The 11380-nt window shown below is 36.7% G+C and overlaps 1 long non-coding RNA gene across 1 annotated transcript in view; it reads left to right on the top strand.

Moving 5' to 3' along the window:
- LOC148005692 (uncharacterized) overlaps nt 1-5662 on the top strand; it is a 43779-nt gene extending 38117 nt beyond the window's left edge. Inside the window, exon 5 of the long non-coding RNA XR_015620160.1 lies at nt 1428-5662. This is a non-coding gene — a long non-coding RNA (uncharacterized LOC148005692). The remainder of the gene's footprint in view (nt 1-1427) is intronic.
- Nucleotides 5663-11380: the final 5718 nt, after the last annotated feature.

Consider the following 11380-nt stretch of genomic DNA (forward strand, 5'->3'; position numbering starts at 1 on the left):
GACATTGTACCGTACAAAAGGGAACAAAAGATTTCTCGCAGGATGTGTTTTTTACGGTGTATTTTCTGAGATGTAGTTGCTTTGTTCTGCCCAGATTTGGTCTAAATTCTCCTGTCAGAAATATTCAACACAGTGATCTCTCGAGAGGAAAGAACCTAAGTATTGCAGAGGTATAAAGTTGATTATACTATTTCCTCCTTACATCATTTGGAAAAGAGTAGACTCACATAAAATTTATGTGCCCACTGAGTTCTGATTTTCACTCATAAGAATTACCTTACGTTATGGGCTTTGTTGATTGACATGCTTGCGGATGTTTTGCACATTTTTCCTTGCTCTTTTGCAAGGTCAGCAACTACATATTTGAAAACTAAGCCTGTGTCTCAAATTTGCTTAAGCAGTGGTAGGAGGGGAATCAACTGTCATCTCCGGACAGAATCCTGCTGGAGAATAGATAGTTTAGTGCTGACCAGGTGGCCTTTAGTTTATCTTCACGTCACCCTGGTGACTCCCTATTTTCCAATGACACGGCATACAGAAACCCAAGATCCTTCTTCCCCCTTCCTGTCATCTACTTAAGACTTCTTTGAGGCTGAGCATCGTCTCAGAAGGAGGTTTGGTCACAGTAGATGTGAACCTTGCAAGGTGTATGGGTGGTCCCTGGAGTGATCACTTTACAGTTTTAGGCTGCTCTGAGCCAAAACAAACCTCATGAAATATAGAAGAAAAAATCACTGCACATTTTCCAGCTCGCTTTTGGTTCATTTTATGAACACCAGCAAAAACAGTCTACCTCACAAAGGTAAAACCTGGTTTCCTCTAAATATTGCCGTTATCATGAAAATGGCGAAAAGGTAAGTTATGCTAAATGAGAACTTCAAATTTTAGATTTCAAATAGGTAATTTCTTCCTAATATATGACGTGCACAATGACTAAAAAGCCTCATATTTGCTGCCTATGGCTTTAGCACTCATTTCCTAATTCAGATAATATCTGCTATGTTTAAAGTTTCACCATCCCCAAGCACAATGGGTCAGCACCTCATTGGTGTCAACAGCAAAACAGAATCCCTGCATCATGGCACTTAACCATGGTATGGTTTTCTTTATTTGCTGTCTGAATCTCATGTGCATTTATTCACTACAGCAGAATAGTTAAAAAGATGCTGGAATCTGGAAGCTGTTGGAGTTGTGGCCCTGGTCTTGTCAACCTCAAGCTGTGTGACTGGACACATTGCTTAATGTATCTGTCTTGACTTCCCTCATTTACAAAATGATCAGGTAATAACATGTACTTCCTAGTATTCTAAGGCATATAGATCAGGATCTAGGAAGGTCTTAATGATTTATGATAAGTATGCTTTAGTTAGTGAGCACATACAAGACATTTCTATATGATGAAATATGTACTGGAATTGTGTCCACAGGTATGCAAAAATTTCCCAGGCAATGGCGGCTGTGGTCATGAAGCTTTTCCTATGATATGATTTCTGTGCTGCAGACCAGCTTCTTCTCAAGCAGTCTGGGCTGAGTCTTCATCCCAACCCCCCTCATCCCAATGCTTGGCTATTATAAGTGGTTAGTATGCAGAAATGCCACAAAAGTGTTATGAATTAATGATTTGAATTCTGTCATTGGCTGGTTGCACTTATACAAACTTCTACATGTCTCTGAGCTTCAGTTTACCTGCATGTTGAGGACATAATAAGTGGGAATATTTATACAAACTCCTTCATGTCTTTGATCTTCAATTTACCGGCGTGTTGGGGACATAATAAGTTGGAATAGGAGGATATAGGATTTGAGAAGGCCATCCATAGATGTCAAAAATACAGGTTTAACTATCAGTGGTCCTCTTAATTGTCTTGTGCACAAATTTGTTAGAGATATGCTCTTAATTTGGTTTGTTTTGGCAAAACTTAGGGGTTTAAAAATTATCTAGCCTAGTAAGAGCACCAGTGGAAGGGGAAGCCCTTGGTCCTGCCAAGACTGAACACCTAGTGAATGTGATTGTTGGGGGGAGGGTGGTAATGGGGAAAGGATGGGGAGGGGAAGCCCATGTAGAGGGGGAGGGGGAGGTGTTAGAGGGATGTTGGCCTGGAAACCGGGAAGGGGAATAACAATCAAAATGTAAATAAGAAATACTCAAGTTAATAAAGATTAAAAAATTATCTTTCGTAGTTAGGGCTTTTGTCATGAGAAAATAGTGTTGTGTTGCTTTAGGCACTGTCATGAGGCATGGAAGGATGCTAAATTCTGGGTTCATAGTACTCAAGTCTTGAGAGTGCTGGGGTGGGGGTTTCCATTATAAGAAACCCATTAGAAAGTCTCTGACTCATCCATTTCTTAACTACTTACTTCTTTACTTTCTGAAAATACCAATCCATAAAATTTAACTATATCCTGTGCTTCTTAAATGGTCCCATGCCAATAGATGAGCTTAATGAATATCCAAATAATCCAAAAAAAAAATCTTAAGAAAATTGATATCTCCAAATTCAGTCTAGTTATAGATTATGGCACATATATATCATTTAGCTCAAAGAGAATCAATTCCACCTAATTGGTTTCAAGAATTGTTTTCTTTGGCAAAATATTTGAAAAATTCTACTTTTTATATAGACAACAACCTTTAAAAAATACCAGGGGATATTATATAAGAAAACAAAACTAAAAAATGATTAGTTGATAATTAAAGCATAATAAGAAATAAGTGTATCATGCTGCAAAACTGCTGATAAATATGAATCCTTAAACTTCCTAAACTATTCAGCTTGGCAAAAATTGTGTGCTTTTGTGAAAACTGAGAAAACTTGGCTTTGTAATGCTTCTTTTGTAGCTGTTGAGAAGCTATATCCTTTAGGACTGACAGAACCATTTCCACATGAAACAGAGCAGGATTCAAGAATACTTGGCCCTGCAGTCTTGGCATGAAATAAAGCAGAACAGTATAGCTAGGTAATAGCAATTGCAATATTAATGGTCCACCACAGGAGGAAAGAGGAGGGGGTATCAGATGCTTATGCTCTCATCTTTTTATCAACTGTACATGGTATCTGTGAGTGTGTGTGTGTGTGTGTGTGTGTGTGTGAGAGAGAGAGAGAGAGAGAGAGAGAGAGAGAGTCACAGTCTCATGTGGTGTTGCATAATCAAATGTGGTGGGTGTTGCGGAAATTTGACAGATAATCACAGTTTTACATTTGTAACAACCAAAATTTAATTCTAAAATTAAATAAGTGAATTCACGACTTGCTACATTGTGATATTCACTGCAGTCTCAGTTCTAAACACACAAGAATGAACCTGCCAATGTGCCATGCAGCATCCACAAATGCTACCTCAACCACCTTAACTAGAAGTCAAAATCACTGTTATAAATGAAAGTGATTTTGCTATTGGTATGGTTTTCTTATCTTTCACAAGTATAATTGCTGAATTTTGGACAATAAACTCTGAAAATTTTCTTATTATCATCTTTCAACATTCCCACATCAAACGTAATATATCTTGATTGTGTTATATTAGGATGTTTGATTTCAAAAATTGTTGTTTGAGTTTCCTAAAAAATTAATGACTTTTCCAATAATATTTCACATGGCCCTCAGCATACTTCTGCCATTTTGTACTGTATGTTTGTGAAAAGTAATGGTCTCACCATAGATGATTATACAATGCAGTCAAAATGCCAATCAACTCTAAAATGTTTCAAAGATATTCTATGTCCTTCAGTGTCAAATATTCAGCCAGGATTTATGCAGAAATAAGTAAGCACCTCATCTCATTAGTATGCATGTGTTTATCTTTTTAAAAGTAAAATTATATGACTACTAAAGAATTATTTTGAAACAAATCTCTTTATGCTTTATTATCAGTAAATACTAATTGTATATACCTATTTCATATAGCTATATAACCAACATCTTGCAAAACTGTCTTGTGCAAAGAGATAATGGAGGATTATGTTTAAGAAACCTTATGCTAGACTGTGTAATTTAAGAGGCAGAGGTAGTGAGGAATCCATAGATAGTCTTTTTTTTGAGTTATCACTCATGGTGGGGTCGTATTTTTTAATGAATCAGCTGCATTTCACTCATCTGTCCTCTTTTTAGTGATGCCTTACCCTTTTTTCTCTGACCCACCCCAACAAAACCCATTAGTCTACCACACTGAATTGTATAATTTTTTTTCTTTAGTACATTAGTACTCTATCTGAGATAAATAGACAATACTTTCTCCCAGGAAGGTAAATGTCACCTAACTGATATATAGAAAATCATCAGATCTGGCTGGTGTCATGTTTGAGAAACTGCAGTGGACAAGTGAGATGGTCCACCATTTTGCATAGCTGTGATGGATGTACCTTGGGGTGGAACAACCCTAGCCTAGGAGAGGTTTGTCCCTGGATTACTTTTGCTGCTATTCCTTCTCATGTTTATCATTGCTCTATTCCTCCTGTGTCTAATGTGGTATAAATAGGTATAGTGAGACCCTGACTGCCTATATAGTGGATTGCCCACTCTACTGGGCAATTTTCCTGTAGATCAATATAAAGATAAACCTTCTTAGAATAATACTGTTTATATGAATTAATGATTTTACAAAATTCCTGGTTTGACTTAAATAGTTTTAGGAAGTTAGGGTAGCACATAAGGAAGGGGAGCGGGGAGGGGGATCTTTGCCCGGAAACCGGGAAAGGGAATAACACTCGAAATGTATATAAGAAATACTCAAGTTAATAAAAAAATGTCATTTTTCTCATACGAGACATACTTTCTCCTATTTTATAGACCCTATGCTAAATCACTCTGTCATATGTATTACAGTTTTTCTTTACTTATTCTCAAAATGCTAAAGATGTTGGCATTAATATCCTTCTTAAGTAACCTTTTAAAAATGTTATGAAATATTTCATAAATAAAGTTTACCTATTTTTTTAAAAAAATTAAGGAGATGATTTAGATTGCTTTATCAGAAGGGTATAATAAAGATTACAAGTAGGAGTAGAATGTGACCCCTCTGTGTAGAGTAGCGAGGGCTGCACAGGCTAGAAAAGGAGCACAGTGAGCTCTCATGCATTACAAGCAGATAGTTGTACTTGTGGAGGAGAAATAGGCTTGAGAAAGGTTAATGATTAAAGAAGACATTAGCTCTACGTTGGGTCTGACTTACTTGATCTAGGCATATCATTACGGGTTTCGGTGTGCACTATGAATAGGCAAAGTTATGAACAAAGTATAAACAATCCTATTCTGAGTATAAGAATAGAGATGGATTATCAGTTTTGCTAAATAAGGTTTCAAAAATAAAACTTAAGGTAAGTAATTTGTTTATTGGCAAATGCAAACTTCCATCAGCTCACATGGGAAAAAAACAGCTACTTCAGGTTTGGCTTGCTTAAACTTTGTTAATCAATGAACGAACCATTATTGCCTTGAGGTTAAGAACGAATTTATGAAAAGAAAGATGGAAAATGTTTTGTCAGTGTGAATTTCAAAAGAAGAATATATAATCACTAAGAATGTTGTAATTGATTTGTGTAATGATTCCAATGATTCTTTTTTTGAAGAATATATTTTTGTGGCTATTGCTTTTGGAGAACATGTATTTGGTGGCTATGAGGTGATCTTTTTTCTTATGTATAGAATTTTGTCTTAGGTGATACAAAAAGAATAAGAGAAAAAATAAAGAAAAGATTTTAAGCATGCTTCAACAATAAGACATGTGTGTGTGTGTTTGTGTGTACATGCATGTATGCATGTGTGCATGCATGTGTTTGCGTTCTTCCTTTTCACTGTCCCCAGAGAATTAATTTTTTATCCTTCACCTTTTTCTTCAGCCTCAGAGAATTAAGTTTTACTTCATCAGAGAAAAAGTCCACTGGGTGATTAGCTATACATCCTCTTCAGTACTTGACCTGGTAAAGCTGGTTTATGATATAGATCATTTTATATTTTTTACAAGGTATATAAAATAATATTTTAAAATATGTTTTTTATGGCTAGTACAAAAAAGAGAATAATATGACTGCCTACACATAAGCTGAACATGAGTGACAGCAATAGTCATGTTAATTTGGTCAGGAGAACATTTATGAGGTCTTAGCTCTACACAATAAACTATAGTCAACTAAGGACACATTTGTGTTTTCAGCACAAAGTTTATGGATGTTACTGTCATAGTTTTAGGGGAGGTATATTCAAACTAAATATTGTATTGAGTGATTTGACAACCATCAGAAACTTGGGTCTTAGTGAAGATCTGGGATGTTTATGCATGATTGCAAGCGATATCCTTGGAATGATGTAAGTGTATAGCTTTGAGAAGGACAATGTCAAGCAAGAATTGAGAAAAAGTTCATAATTTTCAACTTTGTTTCAAAGGACAGATTTAAATGGAGCACTTGGCTGTCTATCAGTGAGTCTGGGATACAGGATACCTCTTCAACACCCCATTATATCTGCATGCCTTTTTGAATAAACCACATAGAAGAGGAAAATAATTACAGACCAATATATACAAAGTTATTTGCAAGCATCTTATAGAAATGCTACTGCTGCAGTAAAAATAAAAGCATAGAACTTTCAGAAAATAAGATATTTAAACAATATGCCTTTAACACTTTAATAGGAAGCATGAAATGGTTCCAGAATGAAGATATATCTTCTGTGTGGGCCATTAAACTATCTCTGCATAAGAATCCCAGGATACACTTAGTTTTCATGGCACTGGCTCTGAGTCTCCCCTACATTATTTGAAATCTCAAAAGAGAGTAGACAAAAAAGCTATTAAATTTATAATACAAAAAATATACCCAACGTGGCACAAACACCTAGGGCATTCATTACCTGTCTTTCCAGCATTTTAGTGAAAGAGTGAAATGTGGATGATTATGATTAGAACAGGAAGAGTTCTATTGCTTTTATGATGATGGTGGGTGCAGTTACCTTGGGGGCAAATGATATTTGTTGAGCTGAGACTGAGTATTGTGAAAATTCATCATCACTCAATGACTTTATAGATCCTTCTCTGATTATGTAAACTTTTTTCTTTTTGTGAATTTCAGTATATTGAACTATACTGAGTTTTTATACCTTATATTGTTTGGTAATTAGTTTATTCGAGTATGTGTAAAAGTATTGTTTGTATTATTACTACCTTTTGGATAGTACTTTTGTTATTTTTTTAATCTTGAGAAACTTTTTTCTCTTCCATATTTGCAAATGTAGGGAAAGGACTTTCTCTAGTGCAGTGACTTTTTAAAAAGATTATCCCCCAATTTTTATTTTATTTTATATTTTATTTTTTATTCACTTTACATCCCAATCACTCTCCCCTATCCTGGTGCCCCCACACCCATAGTTCTTCCCCCATCCCTTCTTCCATTTTTCCTCTGAGAGAGTGGAGGATCCTCTAGTAATCTCCCTACCTTGGCACATCAAATTTCTGTCAGACTAGGTGCTTCTCCTCCCACTGAGGCCAGACAAGACAGGGGAATGGGTTCCACAGACAGGGAACAGCTTGGGATAGGCCTCACTTCAATTGTTGGGGGCACCCAAATGAAAACCAAGGTGCACATCTGCGATATATGTGTGTGGGTTCTATGTCCAGATCATGTAATTTAACAACATAGAAACATTTTTATATCAAACTCTGTTGGTCAGGAATTACAATATGTCATAGTAGCAGCTTGTTTTTGATTCATGTTGTCTGGTCTCAGCTAAAAAGACTCAAAGTTTGGTAGAAGCTCAGTCATGGAACATGTTAGTTTTGTTTCTTTCCATATCTGGTTCAGAACTTGAAGTATTTGAGTATCAGGATTCCTTAAAGTGTCCTTTCTATGTGCTATCCTAGCAGGATCGTGGCTATAAAATAATTGTATTTCTAACTGAGCAAGTCTGAACTCTGGCCTAAATATCTAGACATGTAAGGTTGTGATGACCTCACTGGGAATAGCCTTGGAGATTATAACCAGCTTCACTTATGTCACAGGCTGCTCAGATTTAAAAGGGAAGGACAGAGGCTATAATCTGAATTAACAACTATATATTCAGAAATACCAAGTGATATTTTTATATTATATAATATTTAAATGGATGTGTATCAATTATAAAAAGCCCAAATACAAGCAAGTAAGCAAATGGGCCAAACTGAATAAGCACTATAAGACCTAACCCTAGAAAAATTTGTACACATATTTTCTTTGAATGTTCATTTATTTTTTTATTTCTAAAGTCTTTATATACATGTGACAAAAGGTAACTCTAGTGTTAATATTCCATGTATGTTCATGTAAGAAAAATGTCACTTATTTCCTCTTTATAGTGACAATTACATTATATACATACACACATACATACATACATACATATATATATGTAATTTACATTGTATTACATTGTATATATAATTTACACTAACTTGACTACATGCCATTTCTTTCTGGTGGCATCAGGAAGTCCACAGACAGCCCAGTACTTTGGTAACCCATTAAGTTGTCAACTGCTCGAGTTTCATTTACTTCTTATTTGTATATCCTTGGTACCTGGCTTTGATTCTAAACACCTTCAGCAAAGTGGCTGGGTATAAAATTAACTCAAATAAATCAGTAGCCTTCCTCTACAGAAAGGAGAAACAAGCCGAGAAAGAAATTAGGGAAAGTACACCCTTCTTAATAGTCCCAAATAATATAAAATACCTTGGTGTGACTTTAACCAAGCAAGTGAAAGATCTGTATGATAAGAACTGCAAGCCTCAGAAGAAAAATCTTGAAGATCTCAGAAGATGGAAAGATCTCCCATGCTCAAAGATTGGCAGGATTAATATAGTAAAGATGGCCATTTTACAAAAAGCAATCTACAGATTCAATGCAATCTTCAGAGAGTTAGACAGAACAATTTGCAAATTCATTTGGAATAACAAAAAACCCAGGATAGCTAAAACTATCCTCAACAATAAAAGGGCTTCTGGGGGGAATCACTATCCCTGAACTCAAGCAGTATTACAGAACAATAGTGATAAAAACTGCATGGTATTAGTACAGAGACAGACAGATAGACCAATGGAATAGAATTGAAGACCCAGAAATGAACCCACACACCTATGGTCACTTGATTTTTGACAAAGGAGCCAGAACTGTCCGATGGAAAAAAGATAGCATTTTCAGCAAATGGTGCTGGTTCAACTGGAGGTCAACATGTAGAAGAATGCAGATTGATCCATGCTTATCACCCTGTACAAAGCTTAAGTCCAAGTGGATCAAGGACCTCCACATCAAACCAGACACACTCAAACTAATAGAAGAAAAGCTAGGGAAGCATCTGGATCACGTGGACACTGGAGAAAATTTCCTGAACAAAACACCAATGGCTTATGCTCTAAGATCAAGAATCGACAAATGGGATCTCATAAAACTGCAAAGCTTCTGTAAGGCAAAGGACACTGTGGTTAGGACAAAACAGCAACCAACAGATTGGGAAAAGATCTTTACCAATCCTACAACTGATAGAGGGCTTATATCCAAAATATACAAAGAACTCAAGAAGTTAGACTGCAGAGAGACAAATAGCACTACTAAAAATGGGGTTCAGAGCTAAACAAAGAATTCACAGCTGAGGAATGCCGAATGGCTGAGAAACACCTAAAGAAATGTTCAACATCTTTAGTCATAAGGGAAATTCAAATCAAAACAACCCTGAGATTTCACCTCACACTAGTGAGAATGGCTAGGATCAAAAACTCAGGTGACAGCAAATGCTGGTGAGGATGTGGAGAAAGAGGAACACTCCTCCATTGTTGGTGGGATTGCAGACTGGTACAACCATTCTGGAAATCAGTCTGGAGGTTCCTCAGAAAATTGGACATTCAACTACCTGAGGATCCAGCTATACCTCTCTTGGGCATATACACAAAAGATGCCCCAACAAATAACAAAGACACATGTTCCACTATGTTCATAGCAGCCTTATTTATAATAGCCAGAAGCTGGAAAGAACCCAGATGCCCTTCAACAGAGGGATGGATACAGAAAATGTACATTTACACAATGGAATATTTCTCAGCTATCAAAAACAATGACTTTATGAAATTCATGGCCAAATGGATGGAACTGGAAAATATCATCCTGAGTGAGGTAACCTAATCACAGAAAAACACACATGGTATGCATTCATTGATAAGTAGATATAAGCCCAAATGCTTGAATTACTGTAGATGCACAGCACACATGAAACTCAAGAAGGATGACCAAGATGCGAATGCTTCACTCCTTCTTTAAAAGGGGACAAGAATACCCTTGGAAGGAAATAGGGAGGCAAAGTTTAGAACACATGCAGAAGGGACACCCATTCAGAGTCTGCCCCACATGTGGCCCATATATATACAGCCACCAAACTAGATAAGATGGATGAAACATAGAAGTGCAGGCCGACAGGAACCGAATGTAGATCTGTCCTGAGAGACACAGCCAGAATACAGCAAATACATAGGCAAATGCCATCATTAAACCACTGAACTGAGAACGAGACCCCCGTTGAAGGAATTAGAGAAAGGACTGGAAGAGCTTGAAGGGGCTTGAGACCCCATATGTACAACAATGCCAACCAACTAGAGCTTCCAGGGACTAAGCCACTACCCAAAGACTATACATGGACTGACCCTGGGCTCCAACTTCATAGGTGGCAATGAATAGCCTAATAAGGGCACCAGTGGAAGGGGAAGCCCTTGGTCCTGCCAAGACTGAACCCCAGTGAACGTGATTGTTGGTGGGAGGGCAGTAATGGGGGGAGGATGGGGAGGGGAATACCAATATATAAGGGGAGGGGGAGGTGTTGGGGGATGTTGGCCTGGAAACCGGGAAAGGGAGTAACAATCGAAATTTAAATAAGAAATACCCAATTTAATAAAGATGGAAAAAAAAAAAAGAAATCAGGTGGCTGTTTGACCTTTCCACACTGAGTTCAAATACTAGGTGGATTTGGAAAACAAGAAGTTGTTTCCTTTGTTTTCAGTCAAACAAATGTTCTTGTCAGACCCAGTCTATTAACTTTGGATGTATTCTTTAACAATTTGAAAAAAAAACTGGAAGTAGTTCAAATAATAAAATTTCATTTTAATCATGAGTCATTGTGCTCAAGAGCAAGATTTATATGTTTTTCAGTATTTAATCTTTCCAAAGTGAATGACATATTCGCTGGCTGCTGGGAACTGGGCATGTATAAGCTAGTGTAGTTCATGAACATTGAATACCAAAATCAATGCTAGAATAGAATGAATGGTGCATGTTCACCAGCAGGATCTGTCACGTGGGAAAAGCAAGAAGACATAATAAGATATTATGGAGATGATGTGTTCTCTAAGGTTTAGAAAGAACTGGATTAAGAGC

Source organism: Rattus norvegicus, chromosome 5, assembly GCF_021556685.1.
Source record: "Rattus norvegicus strain SHRSP/BbbUtx chromosome 5, alternate assembly SHRSP_T2T, whole genome shotgun sequence".
Taxonomy (NCBI): Eukaryota; Metazoa; Chordata; class Mammalia; order Rodentia; family Muridae; genus Rattus; species Rattus norvegicus.